Below are 22,389 nucleotides of genomic sequence, written 5' to 3' on the forward strand. Positions count from 1 at the left end.
GCGAAGTGTGTTTTCCGGACACGCCGCCTCGCCATCCTTGGGTACGTGATAGAAAATGGTGTCCTTGGCCCCGACCCAGCCCGTATGCGTCCCCTTATGCAGCTTCCCCTCCCTACTACCCTCAAAGCACTGAGGAGATGCCTGGGCTTCTTCTCCTATTATGCCCAGTGGGTTCCCCGTTACGCAGATAAAGCCCGTCCGCTCCTAAAATCGACCTCTTTTCCCCTGGCGGAGGAGGCCTGTCGGGCCTTCGATGACATCAAAGCGGACATCGCGAAGGCCGCGATGCACGCTGTGGACGAATCCATCCCATTCCAAGTGGAAAGTGATGCGTCTGACTTTGCCCTAGCTGCCACCCTTAACCAGAGGGGCCGTCCGGTGGCCTTCTTTTCCCGGACCTTACAAGGCCCTGAGATTCGACACTCCTCGGTCGAGAAGGAGGCCCAGGCCATCGTGGAAGCCGTCCGGCATTGGCGCCATTATCTCGCGGGCCAACGATTCACCTTAATTACGGACCAGCGGTCAGTTGCCTTCCTGTTTAACACCAGGCAAAAGGGCAAGATTAAGAATGACAAGATCTTGCGGTGGAGGATTGAGCTCTCCACCTACAGATATGACATCATGTACCGGCCTGGGAAGCTCAATGAGCCCCCAGACGCCCTGTCCCGTGGATCATGTGCCAGTGCCCAACTAGACCAGCTACAGTCCCTCCATAACGACCTCTGTCACCCGGGTGTCACCAGATTTTTCCATTTTGTCAAGTCCCGTAACCTGCCCTTCTCCCTTGAGGAAGTCCGGACGATTACCAGGCAATGCAGGGTCTGCGCTGAGTGCAAACCGCAGTTCTACCGGCCAGGTAGGGCGCACCTTGTAAAGGCCACTCGCGCGTTCGAGCGCCTTAGCGTTGATTTTAAAGGCCCCCTCCCCTCCTCTAACCGCAATGTTTATTTCCTGAATATCATTGACGAATACTCACGTTTCCCTTTTGCCTTCCCCTGCTCGGACATGACCACGGCTACAGTGATTCGGACCCTGAACAAGCTCTTCACCCTGTTCGGCTTCCCAGCCTATATTCATAGCGACCGTGGGTCCTCTTTCATGAGTGATGAGCTGAGGCAGTACCTGCTCGCCAAAGGCGTTGCCTCCAGCCGCACCACTAGCTATAACCCCAGGGGCAATGGTCAAGTAGAGCGGGAGAACGCAACCGTCTGGAAGGCCGTTCTATTAGCGTTACGGTCTAGGGGCCTTCCAGTCAGCCGTTGGCAAGACGTCCTTCCGGACGCATTACATTCCATTAGGTCACTCTTGTGCACAGCGACCAATACGACCCCTCACGAGCGGATGTTTTCATTTCCCAGGAAGTCCTCCTCGGGTACTTCGCTCCCGGATTGGCTGATGTCCCCGGGACCCGTCCTGCTTCGGAAGCATGTCCGGACCCATAAGGCAGATCCCTTGGTCGAGGAGGTCCAACTGCTCCATGCTAATCCCCAATATGCTTATGTAGCGTACCCTGATGGGCGGGAGGACACGGTTTCTGTCCGTGACTTGGCACCCGCGGGTGCCCCGGAGGTCACCACGTCCTTCCGCCCCACGGTCCCTGGTGTCGTCCATTCGGAGACTGCTACGCCTCTTCCTCCCTCAGTCCCTGTCCCCAATGTAGTGTGCCCAGAGCCTGTTGCAGCCCCCCACCCCCCAGCTCCAGTTCCCACTGTTCCCCATACGCCACCAGGGCCACAGCCCATTCCTCTCGCCCCTATGTACAGCTCGCTTGAGTCGCCGGAGCCGTCGCCACGCAGTACCCGACGACTGGACGGGACGACGGATCGGTCCGCTTCACACCACCCAGCGCCTTCTCTCGACGCTCACTGTACGGAGCCTGGGCCGACATCGCTCCCTGCTCGGACGACTCTGCGACCTGCACTACGACGATCACGACGACGGATCAAGCCACCGGTTCGTCTGGACTTGTGATATTGTTTCCGCTTCACCCCCGTGTTGTTTTTTTAAAAGGAAGGGGTGAATGTGGTGGACCTCAGTTGTGCCTTTGTCCTATATGGACCACCGTTGTGTGTGTTTGTCATACCTGGACACATCCCCTTCCAGTTTGGTTCCTCCCCTCAGCACCTAGTATAAAGGTGGCTGTCTCCTCCCCCTTGTTCAGTCCAGGTCGGTTAATTGTTGGGATCTGCTCCTGATTCTGTTGTGAATAAAAGCCTACACTTATATTGGCATATCGGTAGTCTTTCGCCTTATTGATAGTGCATCAGAAATATTAGACTTTAAAAAAGACCTGAATTTTATATTTTAAAATGGACACAAACCTCTCCGAGCAGTCAGCATGAGAATGACTGCAGCGTGATTCTCTAAGGGACAATGGAACCTCTCTCTGCGTTTCCATACAAGTTATTTCTAAAAGCATCCAAACACTGATTCCCATCTCTGGTAATTCCAAAGGAACACAGCAACAATCTCATCTCAAAGACCCTGCGTGTAATTGCCTAGACTGACTTGTGTTTCCTCTTGAAATATACAAATAAAGCTAGTTTGCCTGCTGCCTGACTATGTCTGTCTGTTGGTCTCTGAGTGCTGTGAGGAAAAGCAGCTGGAAGTTTTCCACACTGAAGTTGTGTGACACAGTAATGGAAGCAGGACCCCTGCAAAAATAGCCATCCTTTGCAGGAATATCTCAAACTCTCTCTCTATGATTGTGGAAGTCAACCCTCTAGCAAAAAGGATCACAGAAATATCTCTACCAAACCATGGAACACCTGAATTGAAGAACCAACTACTCATCTGAAGAAGCCAACTATACTGGAATCAATTCATAATGGCTGCATGTGTCATCAGCTACATCTCGCAAATCAACAATTGTTCCCTATAACGTTTATTTGTATTTGCTTACTATTGGACTCAATTCTTATTCCTAATCCATATAAATGTAAATAAATGTGGTTTACCATTTATCCTTACCTCTTTAGCAGTTAATAAACTTACTCAATCTTAACTCAAGAACAGCTGGTTAAATTGGCCCCCCTATTAAACATAGCCATTTGTTCTGGAAAAGGCACCCTAGGAAAAGGGAACCTTGTTGCATTAAATCTTTGTTGCTACCAGCAGAAGGTGGGTTGAATAAAGACATGAGGCAGGATTTTATGGCCTCGCTCAAGCGAGACCGGAAATTCCCGCCCGAGATCAATGGACATTTCCGTTGTCCGCCCCTCGCCCGCTCCGATTCTGTGGCGGCGAGGCGGTAGAATTCTGGCGATAGAGCCAAACACCCCTCCTCACCCTGGATTGGAACAATTGGGGGCGAACCAGCTGGACGGTGACAAATTGAGGGGGTGTCATCCAGATCAACAACTTTTGGGAAACCTCACTTGGGGCTAGTTGTAGCAGATCATTAGCCTACTCCTTATGTTCTTATAAGATAACAACTTGACCTGAAAAAGAGAGTGGGGGTGGAGATACTGGGGGGAGGAGAATGAGGAGGAGGAGGAGTGAAAAGGGTCATGCAGAAACTATGGCACTATAATCAATCTCAATGGTCCTGTGCCAGGGAAACAACAAAGCCTCTTTTTTACAAAGTTCCTGACCCTCCTTAGTATCCTGTACCCACTGCTGCAACGTATGTGTGGATATTGGGTAAGGGTAGGGTCAGGCATGGCTGTGATGCCAACACCAGCGCCTTCTAATATTCATTCACCAGACTTCCATTTGAAGAACAGTTCACATGAGTGTCGTTTCAGAGCAGGATTGTTAATGTGAATCTGTGCAGCAGAAGACTTGTTGCATTCAGGCACAACAAGGGTTAATTTGTCTTGTAGAGCAGTCTGCAGTTTCTGTCGTCATTAATTCATACAAATGCCTGCATTGAACCCAATGGGAGCAGCACGTCTGTCAGGCAGACTCTAGCTGGATAATGCCTGAAGCATTTCCATACCAAGTGTCATTGCCATAGCGATTGGGGAAGATCATCTTTTTCAATAGCAACAAATTAAAGAATGATTTACTATAAAAAGTCATCCAGGTGTCAAACTCTAACCTTTCTGAGTCAAAAGATTGTGGGCTCAAGCAGCATTCCACATATCTGAGCTGTTATGATCTTTGATCAGAATGGATGATTGGGATGTTGGAGGAGGTCCACTTAGGGGACCAATAACATTTTGCCTAGAGTAGATAAAGTCCAACGCCGGCATCTCCACCTCATGGCTACCATTGACACCACAAACCGTCAGCCCAAAGTGGAGAGGATTTCCAAAGAGATTGCGCATATTGACACAGACACTCACCTGATGAAGGAGTAGTGCTCCAAAAGCTCGTGATTCCAAATAAACCTGTTGGACTTTCACCTGGTGTTGTGAGACTTCTTAAAGTAGATAATGGTTGAGATTCATCACACTTCTCCATTTCATTAGCTCTGAAGAAGAGTCATACGGATTTGAAATATTAACTCTGTTTCTCTCTCCACAGATGCTGCCAGACCTGCTGGGTTTTCCCAGCATTTTCTGCTTTTATTTCAGATTTCCAGCATCTGCAGTATTTTGCTTTTATTCTCATTATTATGCTGAGATTCAAGACACTTGCTTTTGGAATAAAGCCACAAGATTCCATGGGTTTTGAACAAAAGCAAACTTTTCTGTACAAAATCAGAAAGATAAAACAAGTTACAATATGCATCTTATACTCTTTTAAATTGATCTTTCTCTACACCCTATCTATGACTGTAACACTACATTCTGCACTCTCTCCTTTCCTTCTTTATGTACGGTCTGCTTTGTCTGTATAGTGCGCAAGAAACAATATTTTTCACTGTATACTAATACAATGGAGCCCCGTTGTAACGCGACGGTTGGGGTCCACAAAATGTCATCGTGAATGTTATCGGGGTCGCGCTAAATCACTAAACTGGAAATAGCAAATAAAAGGGTCCATCGCGTCATATCCGATTTCACGCTAAATCGTGGCGCGTTACAACGGGGCTCCACTGTGCATGTGACAATAAATCAAATCAAATTTATGGGGCGGCACGGTGGTTAGCACTGCTGCCTCACAGCGCCAGGGACCGGAGTTAAATTCTGGCCTCGGGTCACTGTTTATGTAGAGTTTGCACATTCTCCCTGTGTCTACATGGGTTTCATCCGGGTGCTCCAGTTTCCTCCCACAGTTCTATGATATGCGGATTAGGTTGATTGATCTTGCTAAATTCACTCTAGTGTCAGGTGATTACCAGGATAAATATGTGGGGTTACAGAAATAGGTCCTGGGTGGGATTATGGTCAGTGCAGACTCAATTGGCCGAATGGCCTCCTTCTGCACTGTAGGATTCTATGATTCTATTATTCTATAAATCAAATCAAATCAAATCAAATCTAACATTCAGGGTAAGTATGAAGTACATGTGAATTAACAGATGAACTGTGGTTGGACACACCACACTACAGAGTAAGTGACAGATGCAACCAAAATAGATTCCATAGATTTCTCAACAAATCACCAAGATGTCAGACTGACTCTAAGTCAACCAATATCACTAAAAGCAAGAGGGTTTCCAATTTGCATCTTTGAAAATCCTGCCTTGGAATTTTTGGGAAAAGTCGCTACAACTCAGATGACTGAAACAACCGCCTGCCTCACAGGGTTTCAATCTCACCTACCGAGATGCCTTCTCTCTGAATTCCCGAATACCCTCAAACACTAATTCACAAGGACACTTTCAGATCAATGGCCATGCTAAGCAGAATACCAAATGGGTACCTTTGCCTCAGTGTCCCTCTTTACCTGAAGTTTGCTCCCTGCAGCTTTCTTTAAATTGGAATCCATTTCTCTGCTCCTTTATTTTAACATTAACTGGGACCTCTGCCTGTCTCCGTGGCATTTGTTGGCTTGCAGACTCCTTGAAACTGACTGCATCAAGAAGAACGTTCACTGACTCTTGACCTGATTTGCTGACCTATCAAAACATCCCCAGAGGCAGCAACCAATGTAATAAGCATCGGAACATCCAGTACCTTCAATGTTAGAATCTCCACACACAGCTGCTTTAGCACTGAGGGACACAGCGATCAATAGATTTTATGACAGAGCACATAATCTCAGTTTAGTATAGAGGGAAAACTGCACTGCCAGAAATGTGTCTTTCTGATGTAACATTACACCAAGGCCTCACTACTGTCTCAGATGGAATCTTAGATTCATAGAATGATCATAGTGCAGAACAAGATCATTCAGTTTATCATGTCTGAGCAGCTTAAGGAACATAAAAAATAGGTGCAGGAGTAGGCCATCCGGCCCTTCGAGTCTGCATCACCATTCAATATGATCATGGCTGATCATGCACTTTCTCCTGCTTTCTCTCCATACCCCCTGATCCCTTTAGCTGCAAGGGCCACATCCAGCTCCCGCTTGAACATATCTAACAAACTGGCCCCAACAGCTTTCTGTGGTAGAGAATTCCACAGGTTCACAACTGGAATGCATTGTCTGAGGGTATAGTGGAGGCAGATTCAACTGAGGCTTTCAGAAGAAAATTAAGTAATTACCTGAAGAGGAATTTTTTTTAGGGCAACAGAGACAGTAGCGACTTTTCCCAAGAATTTCAAGGCAGAATTTTCAAAGATGCACAACTCTCTGAGTGAAGAAATTCTTCCTCATCTCAGCCCTGGATGGCTTCCCCCTTATTCATAGACTGTGACCCCTCGTTCTGGATTTTCTAAACATCGGGAACATTCCTCCCTCATCTAGCCTGTCCAGTCCCATCAGGATTTTATATGTTTCTATCAGATCCCCTCTCATTCTTCTTCTAAGAACAACTTACCTAGTCCCACTTCCTGACATTTTTCCCTGTTGCCCTAAAAAAAATTCCTCTTCAGGTAATTATTTAATTTTCTTCTGAAAGCTTCAGTTGAATCTGCCTCCACTATACCCTCAGACAATGCACTCCAAATCCTAATCACTAAAAAAATGTTTTTCCTCCTATTGCTTCGTCTTAAATTGCTGTCCTTTGATTTGATTTGATTTATTATTGTCACATGTATTAACATACAGTGAAAAGTATTGTTTCTTAGGTGCTATACAAGACAAAGCATACCATTCATAGAGAAGGAAATGAGAGAGTGCAGAGTGTAGTGTTACAGTCACAACTAGAGTGTAGAGAAAGATCAACTTAATGCAAGGTAAGTCCATTCAAAAGTCTGATAGCAGCAGGGAAGAAGCTGTTCTTGAGTCGGTTGGTACGTGACCTCAGACTTTTGTATCTTTTTCCCGACGGAAGAAAGTGGAAGAGAGAATGTCCGGGGTGCGTGGGGTCCTTAATTATGCCGGCTGCTTTGCCGAGGCAGCGGGAAGTATAGACAGAGTCAATGGATGGGAGGCTGGTTTGCGTGATGGATTGGGCTACATTCACGACCCTTTGTAGCTCCTTACGGTCTTGAGCAGAGCAGGAGCCATACCAAGCTGTGATACAACCAGAAAGAATGCTTTCTATGGTGCATCTGTAAAAGTTGGTGAGAGTCGTAGCTGACATGCCAAATTATCTTAGTCTAGAAAGTAGAGGCGTTGGTGGGCTTTCTTAACCATAGTGTCAGCATGGAGGGACCAGGGCAGTTGTTGGTGATCTGGACGCCTAAAAACTTGAAGCTCTTGACCCTTTCTTCTTCATCCCCATTGATGTAGACAGGGGCATGTTCTCCTTTACGCTTCCTGACAATCTTTTCAATCCTTCCGCCAACAAGAACTGTTTTTCTGTGATGAGACCACATTTGCTATATAATCCTCAATGCACTAAGAATTATGCTGACAATCAATTTAAGATTGTCAGTCAAGCTTGTAGTCTGGTTTATCTGCATGTACTGGAAAGTACATATATTATTACACAGGGCCCTGTTTTTTGCAGACAGAAAGAACATGTACACACGTTACACCTGTTTCAGCTTAACAAAATAAGTGACTGCCATTCTCTGGTTCATTCCCCATGACCAATCAGTCAAGTGGCCTCATAGGATTTCAATCTCATCTACCGAGATGCCTTCTCCCTGAATGGCATGACCAATCAGTCAAGTTGCCTGATTTAAATTTCAAACAACGCTGTGCAGTTAACTGTCAGTCGCCATCAACTGGTACATACTCCATGGTAATGCCTCTACCAATCAGAATCCACTTGCCAAACTATCAGCAGTCTATTCTCATACAGTATAAATTTGTTGTTTTCCTTCAATTTGTATTCTTGCAAATTTCCTGATGAATGCAAGATGAAAAGCTTCAACAAAACAACATTTCTTTTTTGCAAAACATTATCTGGCTTCTTTCTCTTTTTGTCTGGGTATCTCCTTCTGTTTCTATTAGCTTAACTCTGCTCTCTTAACATCTGAGTGTGCATAGCTGATCTTTGACTTTGCTTACTAATTCTATATAATGGCTGGAATTGTGACAAAGAACAAAGAACAAAGAACAGTACAGCACAGGAAACAGGCCCTTCGGCCCTCCAAGCCTGTGCCGCTCATTGGTCCAACTAGACCATTTGTTTGTATCCCTGCATTCCCAGTCTGCTCATGAGACTATCCAGGTAAGTCTTAAACGATGCCATCGTGTCTGCCTCCATCACCCTACTTGGCAGCGCATTCCAGGCCCCCACCACTCTCTGTGTAAAAAGCATCCCTCTGATATCTGAGTTATACCTCGCCCCTCTCACCTTGAGCCCATGACCCCTCGTGATCGTCACCTCCGACCTGAGAAAAAGCTTCCCACTGTTCACCCTATCTATACCCTTCATAATTTTGTACACCTCTATTAGGTCTCCCCTCATTCTCCGTCTTTCCAGGGAGAACAAGCCCAGTTTACCCAATCTCTCCTCATAGCTAAGACCTTCCATGCCAGGCAACATCCTGGTAAACCTTCTCTGCACTCTCTTTAAAGCCTCCACGTCCTTCTGGTAGTGCGGCGACCAGAACTGGACGCAGTACTCCAAATGTGGCCTAACCAGCGCTCTATACAGCTGCAACATCAGACTCCAGCTTTTATACTCTATACCCCGTCCTATAAAGGCAAGCATACCATATGCCTTCTTCACCACCTTCTCCACCTGTGCTGCCACCTTCTAGGATTTGTGGACTTGCACACCTAGGTCCCTCTGTGTTTCTATACTCTTGATGACTCTGCCATTTATTGTATAACTCCCCCCTACATTAGTACTTCCAAAATGCATCACTTCGCATTTATCTGGATTAAATTCCATCTAAATCCTCTCTTGAAGACTTCTCAATGATCTATGAATTTGAAACCCTCCCTCTTGCACCAGTCCTTTAGCCACGTGTTCAATTGTAGAATCTCCCTGTTCCTGGCCTCACTAGCACTAGGCACCGGGAGCAGTCCAGAGATTGCTACCCTAGAGGCCTTATTTTTTAGCCTAGCACCCATCTCCCTGAATTGCTCTCATATGACCCCCCTGCTCTTTCTACCTACGTCATTTTCACCAATGTGTACAATTACATCTGTTTGATTACCCTCCCTTTTTAATATGCTCCCTACCCTCTCGGGTGACATTGATGGATTTGTCTTAATCAAAGACAATGACTCACCTTGCTCTACTGTTGCAATCTGTAATAATACAGACACATTTTCAGTTGCTTTTGACTTCCACAGTCTTCCTAACTTGCACTTTGGGCTGAAAATGGAATTTGGACTAAAGGCGGGTCTCATGATTGCCCTTTATCAGATCTCCTCTTTCAGGCAAATGATCTACATGACACTGATAGAGTCTCTCTCCGATCTTCACGAGACATGTAAATGTGCCGAGTCTCTTTGTAAAAGCTTCAAACACAAACTTCTCCTCATCTCCTCAGCGGTATTGCATCATGACCTTCCAAGCAGCACTGAACTCTTTAAGTTTCATGCCTCATGTGTCATGACTGATTTGCATTTTGTCTTACTTTTGTCTTACTTTGCCGTTGACTTCAGGCTTATGCAAGCCAAGCCTTGTTCGAGGAGCATGTTTAAACACTAGCTCATTAGGCGAGAAATCTGGTGTAGACTGTGGTATTATTCCGTAACAGCACAGAAAATTGTTTAACCCAATCCCCAATGCACAAGTCACAACCCAGCCCAAAGCTCCTGTATCCAGTCTATGGACTCACTTACAGGTAGTCATGATGTGGAGATGCCGGCGTTGGACTGGGGTAAACACAGTAAGGAGTCTAACAACACCAGGTTAAAGTCCAGCAGGTTTATTTGGTAGCAAACGCCACTAGCTTTCGGAGCGCTGCTCCTTCATCAGGTGAGTGGGAGGTCTGCTCATAAACAGCAAACAGGGCATATAAAGACACAACTCAATTTACAGAATAATGAATAATGATTGGAATGCGAGTCTTTACAGCTAATCAAGTCTTAAAGGTACAGACAATGTGAGTGTAGAGAGCATTAGCACAGGTTAAAGAGATGTGTATTGTCTCCAGACAGGACAGCCAGTGAGACTTTGCAAGTCCAGGCAAGTTGTGGGGGTTACGGATAGTGTGACATGAACCCAATATCCCGGTTGAGGCCATCCTCCTGTGTGCAGAACCTGGCTATCAGTCTCTGCTCAGCAACTCTGCACTGTCGTGTGTCATGAAGGCCGCCTTGGAGAACGCTTACCCGAATATCAGAGGCCGAATGCCCGTGACCGCTGAAGTGCTCCCCAACAGGAAGAGAACAGTCTTGCCTGGTGATTGTCGAGCAGTGTTCATTCATCCGTTGTCGTAGCATCTGCATGGTTTCCCCAATGTACCATGCCTTGGGACATCCTTTCCTGCAGCGTATCAGGTAGACAATGTTGGCCAAGTTGCAAGAGTAGGTACCATGTACCTGGTAGATGGTGTTCTCACGTGAGATGATGGCATCCGTGTCGATGATCTGGCACGTCTTGCAGAGGTTGCTGTGGCAGGGTTGTGTGGTGTCGTGGTCACTGTTCTCCTGAAGGCTGGGTAGTTTGCTGCGGACAATGGTCTGAGGTTGTGCGGTTGTTTGAAGGCAAGAAGTGCGGGTGTGGGGATGGCCTTGGCGAGATGTTCGTCTTCATCAATGACATGTAGAAGGCTCCGGAGGAGGTGTCATAGCTTCTCCGCTCCGGGGAAATACTGGACGACAAAGGGTACTCTGTCCACCGTGTCCCGTGTTTGTCTTCTGAGGAGGTCGGTGCGGTTTGTCGCTGTGGCGCGTTGGAACTGTTGATCGATGAGTCAAGTGCCATATCCTGTTCTTATGAGGGCATCTTTCAGCGTCTGGAGGTGTCTGTTGTGATCCTCCTCATCCGAGCAGATCCTGTGTATACGGAGGGCTTGTCCGTAGGGGATGGCTTCTTTAACGTGTTTAGGGTGGAAGCTGGAGAAGTGGAGCATCGTGAGGTTATCCGTGGGCTTGCAGTACAGTGAGGTGCTGAGGTGACCGTCCTTAATGGAGATGCGTGTGTCCAAGAATGCAACCGATTCTGGAGAGTAGTCCATGGTGAGTCTGATGGTGGGATGGAACTTGTTGATGTCATCATATAGTTGTTTCAGTGATTGTTCGCCATGAGTCCAAAGGAAGAGAATGTCATCGATGTATCTAGTGTATAGCATCGGTTGAAGGTCCTGAGCGGTGAAGAAGTCCTGTTCGAACCTGTGCATGAAGATGTTGGCATATTGAGGTGTGAATTTGGTCCCCATGGCTGTTCCGTGTGTCTGGATGAAGAACTGGTTGTTGAAGGTGAACACAGTAAGAAGCTTAACAACACCAGGTTAAAGTCCAACAGGTTTATTTGGTAGCAAAAGCCACAAGCTTTCGGAGCCTTAAGACCCTTCTTCAGGTGAGTGGGAATTCTGTTCACAAACAGGGCATATAAAGACACAAACTCAATTTACAGAATAATGGTTGGAATGCGAATACTTACAGCTAATCAAGTCTTTAAGATACAAACAATGTGAGTGGAGAGAACATTAAGACAGGTTAAAGAGATGTGTATTGTCTCCAGACAGGACAGCCAGTGAGACTCTGCAGGTCCAGGCAAGCTGTGGGGATCACAGATAATGTGACATGAACCCAAGATCCTGATTGAGGCCGTCCTCATGTGTGCGGAACTTGGCTATCAGTTCAGTTCAGCGGTCACGGGCATTCGGCCTCTGATGTTCGGGTGGGCGTTCTCCAAGGCGGCCTTCACGACACACGACAGCATGGGGTCGCTGGGCGGAAACTGATAATCAAGTTCCGCACACATGAGGACGGCCTCAACCGGGATATTGGGTTCATGTCACACTATCTGTAATCCTCACAGCTTGCCTGGACCTGCAGAGTCTCACAGGCTGTCCTGTCTGGAGACAATACACATCTCTTTAACCTGTCTTAATGCTCTCTCCACTCACATTGTTTGTATCTTAAAGACTTGAATAGCTGTAAGTATTCGCATTCCAACCATTATTCTGTAAATTGAGTTTGTGTCTTTATATGCCCTGTTTGAGAACAGAATTCCCACTCACCTGAAGAAGGAGCTTAAGACTCTGAAAGCTTGTGGCTTTTGCTACCAAATAAACCTGTTGGACTTTAACCTGGTGTTGTTAAGCTTCTTACTGTGTTTACCCCAGTGCAACGCCGGCATCTCCACATGTTGAAGGTGAAGACATTGTGGTCCAGGATGAAGCGGATGAGTTGTAAAATTGCATCTGGAAACTGGCAGTTGACGGCATTGAGTACTGAGGCAGTCGCAGCAATGCCATCATCGTGGGGGATGCTGGTGTAGAGTGCCGAGACATCCATTGTGACGAGGGGTGCTCCTGGTTCAACTGCTCCATGTGTGCTGAGTTTCTGTAGGAAGTCCATAGTGTCGCGACAAAAGCTGGGGGTTCTTTGTACAATGGGTTTCAGCATGCCCTCGACATAGCCGGAGAGGTTCTCGCACAGGGTCCCATTGTCCAATACGATGGGACGGCCGGGTGTGTTTGCCAAGACCTTTGATCCGGACCTTCAGAACACCCTCCGTGCTCTCATCCCACGTACTCCCCACATTGGAGATCTCTACTGCCTCCCGAAGATACACAAGGCAAACACACCCGGCCGCACATCTTTGGACTGTGGGACACTACTTGTGACACTAATAAATAAACTGTAAATTTTCCAGCTGAGGTCTGACTAGTGCCTTGTACAGCAAAACCTCCTTGTTTTTGTACCCTATGCCCTTATTAATAATGCTTAGAATATCTCTCTACCCGTCCTGTTATTTTCAATGATTAATGCAAGTGTAAATAAGGTCCCTCTGCTCCCGCACTTCCTAAGAATTCATCCCCTTATTTTCTTTTGTCTGTCCATGTTCTTCCTACCGAAATCCATTACCTCACACTTCTCCACATTGAACTTCATCTGCCACCCATCTGCCCACTCCACCAAATTGTCTATGCCCTTTTGAAGTTTTACACTTCACAGTTTTCAATACTTCCAAGTTTTGCGCCATCTGCAAACTTTGAAATTGTCTCCTGCACACACCAAGATTTGAATCATTGATATATATATCAAGAAAAGCAAAGGCCCCTGGAGAAAACCACTACAAATCTCCACCCCAAAAGATATCCATTGATATTTTCTATTTCCTATTATTCAGCCAATTTTGTATCCGTTTTGCTGCTGTCTCTTTTATTCTACGAGCTATAACTTATCTCACAAGTCTGTTGAAAGTCCATGTACACCACTTCAACAATATTACTCTCACTGGCCCCTTCAGTTACCTTGTCAAGGATTTGCCTAGCAGCAACAGTAACAAAAGGTTACAAAGGCCTGAAAGATAGAAATCTTCCTAGCAACAGTAACAGCCAGCATTTCCTGGGTCAGACAAGCCTTTAAAAGTGATTGCGGCATTCCAAAGGCAAGAGAGCATCGAAAGATGATCAGGTGTGAATTGCTCTAGGAATAGAAACAAATTATTTGCATGACTGCTGTAGAAATGTTAAGTTCCCCAAACAGAAAAAGGTTACTTTAATGACTGGGTGATTCAGGACTATAGAAATGCTAAGCTCCACAAAAGGGGAGAAAAAAAACAAGTTATGTAGACAGCCAACTCTCAAGTTTGAAATGACAAAAGGGGGAGCAGTATACCAGTTACCCCCTTCAGAAGCAGACAGGCAGTCCACACCTCACAGCCAAAGTATAGGACCCATTTCACAGCCAAGAGGTCCTGTAAAACCTTTTACATCACAGATGCTATTGTGTTGAATCTAAGCCTTAGAGGCAGACAGACATTTCAGGAAACCTCCTTAAAGGCAGTTTAAATATCTTCACTGGACCAGGAAAATATGTTTCCCAGGTTTGATCATCTGCCTTGCATTGCGTGGTAACTATAAGCTGGATTTGACTTACAGATATATTTAATTTGGATGTTGTTTGGGAAAGGGAAGTGTTAGTAAGTTCAGGATCATAGATATATTTTGGAACAAGGGGTAATTTTCTACATAAACTGTGTGTGTGTCTTTAGTCATTCATGCACTTAAGTGTCTTAGAGTATTGTAGTCCTTTTCATTGTATATTCTTCTTTTAAGTTAATAAATATTATTTAATAAGTGTTTTTACAACAACTGGACTAGTTCCTCAGGGGTTTTATGTGACTCCTCACAGTATTCCAAAAAGTCTATACACCCATGAACCAATGTTTGAAATTAGAACACACTCACAGGTAACATCAGTATGGTTCATGACATACCTTTTAAAAAACTCCAGCAAGTTAGTTAAAAAAGAATCACAGAATCACACAATACCACAGTGCAGTTGAGGCCCTTTGGCCCATTCAGACTGCACTGACGCATGAATGGCCCTGACCTGCCCACCTAATCCCACTTGCCAGCACTTGGCCCGTAGCCTTGAATGTTATGGCGTGCCAAGTACTCATCCAGGTACTTTTTAAAGGATGTGAGGCATCCCCGCCTCCACCACCCTCCCAGGCAGTGAATTCGAGACCGTCACCATCCTCTGAGTAAAAATGCTTTTCCTCAAATCCCCCCTAAACCTCCCACCCCTCACTTTTAACTTGTGTCCCCTCATAACTCACCTTTCAACTAAGGGGAACAGCTGCTCCTTATCCACCCTGTCCATGCCCCTAATAATCTTGAACACCTCAATCAGGTCACTCCTCAGTCTTCTCTGCTCCAGGGAAAACAACCCAAGCCTATCCAACTTCTCTATATAACTTAAACGTTCCATCCCAAGCAACATCCTAGTGAATCCCCTCTGCACCCCCTCCAGTGTATTCACGTCCTTCCTATAATGTGGCGACCAGAACTGCACACAGTACTCCAGCTGTGGCCTCACCAAAGTTCTATACAACTCCATCATGACTCCTCTGCTTTTGTAATCTATACCCCAATTGATAAAGGCAAGTGTGCCATATGGCTTTTTCACCACCCTATTAACCTGCCTTCCGAGATCTATGGACAAACGCGCCAAAGTCCCTTTGTTCTTCGGAACTTCCCAGTGTCAGACCTTTCATTGAATACTTCCTTGTCAAATTACTCCTTCCAAAGTCTATCACCTCACACTTTTCAGGGTTAAATTCCATCTGCCACTTATCCGCCCATTTGACCATCTCGATTATATCTTCCTGTAACCCAAGACACCTAACCTCACTGTTAACCATCCGGCCAATCTTTGTGTCATCAGCAAACTTACTGATCCTACCCCCTACCTAGAGTTCTAAAGGTTTCCCCTTTAGAACTCGATGCTGGCTTTTCCTAATCAACCCCATTTTTCCATGTTAATACCAATTTTATCCCGAATAATTGTCTCTGGATTACTAGGCCAGCAAAATTTTCACAGTGCTTGGACCGAACAGTACAATTGGCCATTGAGTGGAATGATTTTGAAGTTAAACTGACTGGTCTGAATTGCTGGGCTTATCCTTGCAACATTTTTCGAACAAGGGCATAATGTCTGCAGTTCTCCAGTCCTCTGGCACCTCCCCTGAGTTTACCACTATGGTCATTCTAATGATACATTGACCACTATTTCTTTATTATATTTGTAACTCTGGTAATTCTCACTGACATTTAAACCCTTAGATAATGAGTTTAATGTTTTCCTCCAATCAGAAATGTTTCTGATTGGTATATTCCATCCTTCATTCTTACTATTCGATCAGGACTGACACCAGAGGATAAATTGTTTGAAAACCGCACAGTCCTAAGTAGGGCAATCAATAAGTCACAGCACATGGGCAAGTGTGAAAACCAGTTGAAAATTCAGCATACACTCAGCTGCTCAATGAACCAGTTCAGATCCAGGATTAGGAGCTAGTCAAAATCATTCCACTCAATGGCCAATTGTACTGTTCGGTCCAAGCACTGTGAAAATTTTGCTGGCCTAGTAATCCTGAGGCCTGGGTTAATCATAGAATCCCTACTGTACAGAAAGAAGCCATTTAGCTTATCGAGTCTGCACTGACAACAATCCCACCCAGACCCTATCCCCATAACTCCATGTATTTACCCTGCTAATCCCCCTGACACTAAGGGGCAATTTTATGGCCAATCAACCTAACCCGCACATCTTTGGACTGTGGGAGGAAACCGGAGCACCCGGAGGAAACCCACGCAGACACAAGGAGAAGGAGCAAAGTCCGCATACAGTAACCCAAGGCCAGAATTGAACCTGGATCCCTGGTGCCGTGAGGCAACTGTGCTAACCATTGTGCCACCATGCAGCCCAATGAACCAGAGACATGTGTTCAAATCTCAACATGGCAGTAGGGGAATTTAGATTCAGTTAATTAGGTAAATATGGAATTCTAAGGGATTAAAATTAGTATCAGTAATGGTGACCATGTTGTACAAATCCAACTGGTTCATTAATGCCTTTCAGAGAAGGAAATCTGCCATCCTTACCCAATCCAGCCTATATGTAACTCCAGATACACAGCAATGCAATAGATTCTTAATTATGCTTTGAAATGGCTGAACAAGCCACTCCATTGTCATGGAGGTAGTTCACCACCACCTCCTCAAGGGCATTTAGGGAGGTAGGCAGTAAATATTGGTGACACCAACATCCCATGAATTAATTTTAAAAATACAGCTAGGAAGATGTCACGTAGTCATGTGCTAAGATATAGCTGGTCTCAGGGTGGCAGTGAATGGCAGTGAATTCATCTCAGCAACCCTTGATTAGGAAGTGGTAATATTAAAAAAAACAGCTTGCTCATGATCCAGTGATAATCACCCAGCATCCTACTCACAAGTGCTGTTCTTTAAATGCGGTGTTAATCACCTTTGTTCAGGTGAATGCTAAAGATCATGGGGGCAATTCTTCCAGCGCACCGCACTGCTTTTGCAGCGCAGCGGTTTGCGAGACTCAAACGGAGACTGTTTAGCGGGCTTCGCGCTGGGTGCCACGGCCTCTGCGCGTCTCCGGGTGCCAGATTTCCGGCGCTGTCAGCTCTGCCTCAGAAATCCCCATTTATGCTAATAGGGATTAGCATCCCATCAGTGGGCCCGGGACTGAAATCTCCGGGCCCACTAGCCTCTCCCCGGTCCCGCCAGGAGTGTTTCACTCCAGCAGGGTTTACAACAGCTCCCCACTAGCGAGGAGCTGGCTGCCCGACACCACTGGAGTGAAGGGGGGCCCCTCGAGGCCACCCAGAAGGTCAGGGTGAGGGGGAGTGCCTCCAGGCATTGCCAGCCTAGCCCCCTGGCACTGCCCAAGGGGCAAAGTGGCAATGCCCAAGGGGGCGCTTTGGCACTGCCCACCAGGCATCGGGCAATGCCAAGGGGGTGGGGCCTAATGGGGGGTAGGGGCTATAGGGGGCAGGAGTGCTGGGGGATGCGATTGGTGGGGGGGAGGGGGAGAGGGGGGTCCCGCTGCCACTCTCCACTCAGACTTGATGGCGGAGGGAGGCCAGCGATCGGGGCTGGGCTTCGGGATGGGTGTGGGGGGGGTTGGCCTGCCAAGGGGCTGCCATGTGAGAGTGGGAGGAGATCAGGGCTGCTGGGGGGTGGTGGTGGGGGGGGTTCAGGGTGGTCGACGCTGGCCCGGACATGTCCAGGGGAGCAGCAATCGGGGTGGTGGGGGATGGGGGGGTCGCATGGCCAGCAATGCTGGGTTGCAGGGCTGGCCAGTGACCGAGCTGGCCAGCATTCGGGAGGCCGGCAGAGCGGGGCCACTGCACATGTGCTGATCTCAGTGCTTACAGATCAGCGCATGCGCAGTGGCCCACTCAGCGCGATGCTGCCAGCCTCTCCAGTGGGAATAAGCCTCACCCACAGATTTTGTAGCACGATTTGCACTAGTGCGCTCTGCTGTGCACAATGTGTGGGAGATTCATTTCGATGTGTCACCTGATGAAGGAGCAGCGCTCTGAAAGTTTGTGATTCCAAATAAATTGATTATAAAGGATGTAATAGCAGAGCATTTAGAAATGCATAATATAATCAAACAGAGTCAGCATGGATTCATGAAGAAAAAAATCATGCCTGACCAATTTATTAGAATTCCTTGAAGTGGTAATGAACAGGATAGATAAAGGGAACCAGTAGATGCAATATACTTGGATTTCCAAAAGGCACTTGATAAGGTATCACTCATAAGATGTTGTGGGAGCAGTATATCAGCATGGATAGAGGATTGGCTAACTAATAGAAGATGAAGAGTTGGGATAAGAGGGGCATTTTCAAGTTGGAAACCTTTAACTAGTGGAGTGCCACAGGGATCAGTGCTGGGACCACAATTATTTACAATATATATTCATGACTTGGTTGTGGGAATTGAATGTACTATTGCTAAATTTGCGGATAACACAAAGATAAGTGGTCAGGATGACACAGAAAGTCCACGAAGGGATGTAGACCAGTTAAATGGGCAAAACTTAGCAGATGGAATATAATGTAGGAAAATGTGAAGTTATGCTGTGTTAGGAAGGATAAAGGAACTGAGTATTATATAAATTGAGAAAGCTACAGCTCAAAGGGATTTGTGGGGTCCTTGTGCATAAATCACAAAAATCTAGCATGTTCAGCAGGGAATAGGGAAAGCAAATGGAATGTTGCCTTTCATCTCAAAGGGAATGGAATATAAAAGTAGGAAAGTCTCGCTCAAACTATACAAGACACTCGTTAGATCACATCTGGAATACTTTGAACAGTTTGATCCCCTTATCTGAGGAAAGATATATTGACAATGGATGCAACCTAGAGAAGGTTCACTCGGTCGATCTGGGGTATGAAGGGATTTTTTTTATGAGGAGAGGGCCTGTTGGGCCTGTATTCAATGGAGTTTAGAAGAATGCGAGGTGACCTTATTGAGAGATCTAGGATTCTCAGGGGGCTTGACAGGGTAGATGCTGAGAGGTTGTTACCCCTTGTGGGAGAGTCTAAGACCAGAGGGCATAATCTCAGAGTAAGGGGTCGCTCATTTAAGATGGAGATAAGGAGGAATTTGTTTTCTCAGCGGGTAGAGGACGGTGGAGGCTGGGTCGTTAAGTATGTTCAAGGCTGAGATAGACAGATTTTTAATCAGTAAGGAAATCAAGGGTTATGGGAATAAGGTGGAAAAGTGGAGTTGAGGATTATTATGTCAGATCAATCATGATCTTATTGAATGGTGGGGCAGACTCAATAGGCTGAGTGGCCTACATCTGCTCCAACGTCTTACAGTCTTAATTGGGACAAAGGTGGGCTTCCCCTGATGAGAATCTTGCCCTTGGGGTAGGTGGGAATCTGGAGGGAATCCCCTCCATGCAATTGCACACAACCAAACACCAACAACCACCCACTCCCGCCAAACCCACAAAGCTGGAGGGGTGGGGGGGGGGGGGGGGGGGGGGGGGAGGAGGGGGGAGGGGAGCGTAAAATTCTGGTGAAATTCAATTTTGCTGATTTTTACTGAGGAACAGAATACCATTGAACCAGCAGCCAGCCACCAGAGGGCAGTTGTGAGTCAGATCTGCACACAGACTATTCACAGAGCTTTCAAACTGTTTTCCTGCTCCCTGGAGCTCTGATAGGGTCACATCAAAGTTTACAATGACTAATTTGCATCCATCTCAAGCTGTAACAACTAATAATAGATCTTTGTGTTTGGACCTTTGATTCATCCATCAATGGGAACTTATCAGCTGTCAAATTCAAACAGAAAATGCAGCAGATCATGAAATAAGAAGACAAATTGAGACCAAGATGTTGGGGGATGTAAGCTGAGCTAAGACTGACCAACAGTACTTTGGCAATAGTTGCCGTCAACCACTTAAACTCATCGCTTCTCGGCCTTTTGGCTAAGATCGGGTGTATGGTCGGCAGCCCATGGTCGGCCCGCACTTGGTTGAGGTCATTAGGTTATGCTGAGGCTTCATATGTTTCATATGAAGCAATTTTTAAAAGCGGCATCTCGGCTTTTTGGCTAAGATGCAAATGAGCTCAAGTTTTGGAGGAGGAACCTCTCCCTTCTCCAATCAGCTTGGCTCATGTAGATCGGGCCCAGGACAGGGTGGTTTGGTTGCTCAATGTCTTGTCAGCTTGGATCTGAAATGTCTCAACTTGTTGAGACTCTGAATTGGACTTGATTTGATTGAATTGGAATAAAAATACAAAGAATATGCCTTCTCGGCCTTTTGGCTAAGATCAAGTGTAGTATAGATTGGATGCTGCACTTGGTTAAGGCCATTAGGTTACATTTAAGCTTCATATTCATATGAAGCAATTTTTAAAAGCAGCATCTCGGCCTTTTGGCTAAGATGCAAATGAGATCAAGCCTTGGAGGAGGAAACCTCCCCCTCCTCCAATCAGCTTGGCTCATGTAGATCAGGTCCAAGACAGGGTAAAGGGTCGCATACCCTGTCTTGTCAGCTTGGATCGGGGATGTCTCAACTTGTTGAGACTCTGAATTGGACTTGATTTGATTGAATTGGAATAAAAATACAAAACAAAATGCCTACTCGGCCTTTTGTCTAAGATCAAGTGTAGTCTGCTGATGCTGCACTTGGTAGTGGCCATTGGGTTGCATTTAAGCTTCATTTTCAATATGAAGCAATTTTTAAAAGCGGCATCTCGGCTATTTGGCTAAGATGCAAATGAGATCAAGCCTTGGGGGCGGAGATGTCTGCCTACTCCAATCAGCTTGGCTCATGTAGATCAGGCCCAAGACAGGGTAAAGGGTCGCATACCCTGTCTTGTCAGCTTGGATCGGGGATGTCTCAACTTGTTGAGACTCTGAATTAGACTTGATTTGATTGAATTGGAAAAGTATTTTAAAAATGCCTACTCAGCTTGGATCATGTAGATCAAGCCCAAGACAGGAGGTGAGAGCCCTGTCTTGTCAGCTTGGATTGGGAATGTCACACTTTTAAGACTCTAAATTGGACTTGATTTGATTGAATTAAAATAAAATCTGCTTAAAATTTTGCACAAACACACACCAATATTTTCACACACCAGCTCACGCTTACATTTCATAGATTCCCTACAGTGAAGAAGGAGACCATTCGGCCCATCAAGTCTGCACCAACCACAATCCCGCCCAGCCCTATTCCTGTAACCCCACATATTTACCCTGCTAATCCCCCTGACACTAGGGTCAATTTAGCATGGCCAATTCACCTAACCCGCACATCTCTGGACTGGGAGGAAACCAGAGCACCCGGAGGAAACCCACGCAGACATGGGGAGAATGTGCAAACTTCACACAGACAGTGACCCGAGGCAGGAATTGAACCCGGGTCCCTGGCGCTGTGAGGCAGCAGTGCTAACCACTGTGCCATCCCATGCCACTTAAATGTGGCAAGCTGGGAACTGAATTTACTAAATTTGCAAAACATACCAGGGTAAGAGTGGGGCCCATTAGAGACCAAAAGGGAAATGTGTGTGTGTGGAACCAGAGGACATGGGCAAAGTCTTAAATTAATATGTTTTATCTCTATTCATTAAGGAGAAAGACATTGTAAATGGAGATTTCATTTGGGACACTGAAGTTCTCGAGCATGTTAAGATTAATATGGAGAGGGTATTAGATGTTTTAGAACATAGAAAAACTACAGCACAAACAGGCCATTCGGCCCACAAGTTAGCAGGCATAAATTGCATAACTACCCAGAGCCTGATGAGATGTATCCCAGGCTGCTATGGGAGGCAAGAGACGAGATTGCAGGGCCATAATGGAGATAGTTAAATCTTCACTGGCTACAGGTGAAGTACAGTAAGAAGTCTCACAACACCAGGTTAAAGTCCAACAGGTTTATTTGGTAGCAAATACCATAAGCTTTCGGAGCAATGCTCCTTCGTCAGATGGAGTGGTCTCTGTTCTCAAGCAGGTCTCTGTTCTCAAATCAAGTCCAATTTAGAGTCTTACCTGGTGTTGTGAGACTTCTTACTGTGCTTACCCCAGTCCAATGCCGGCATCTCCACATCATGACTACAGGTGAAGTGCCAG

At 46.1% G+C, this 22,389-nt stretch overlaps 1 non-coding gene across 1 annotated transcript; it reads left to right on the forward strand.

Annotated features, from left to right (window-relative positions):
• Window positions 1–20,559: 20,559 nt before the first annotated feature.
• Window positions 20,560–20,752, forward strand: LOC144496200 (U2 spliceosomal RNA). The gene has a single exon (XR_013498387.1). It is a non-coding gene; the product is annotated as a U2 spliceosomal RNA (small nuclear RNA).
• Window positions 20,753–22,389: the final 1,637 nt, after the last annotated feature.

This window comes from Mustelus asterias, chromosome 7, assembly GCF_964213995.1.
Source record: "Mustelus asterias chromosome 7, sMusAst1.hap1.1, whole genome shotgun sequence".
Taxonomy (NCBI): domain Eukaryota; kingdom Metazoa; phylum Chordata; class Chondrichthyes; order Carcharhiniformes; family Triakidae; genus Mustelus; species Mustelus asterias.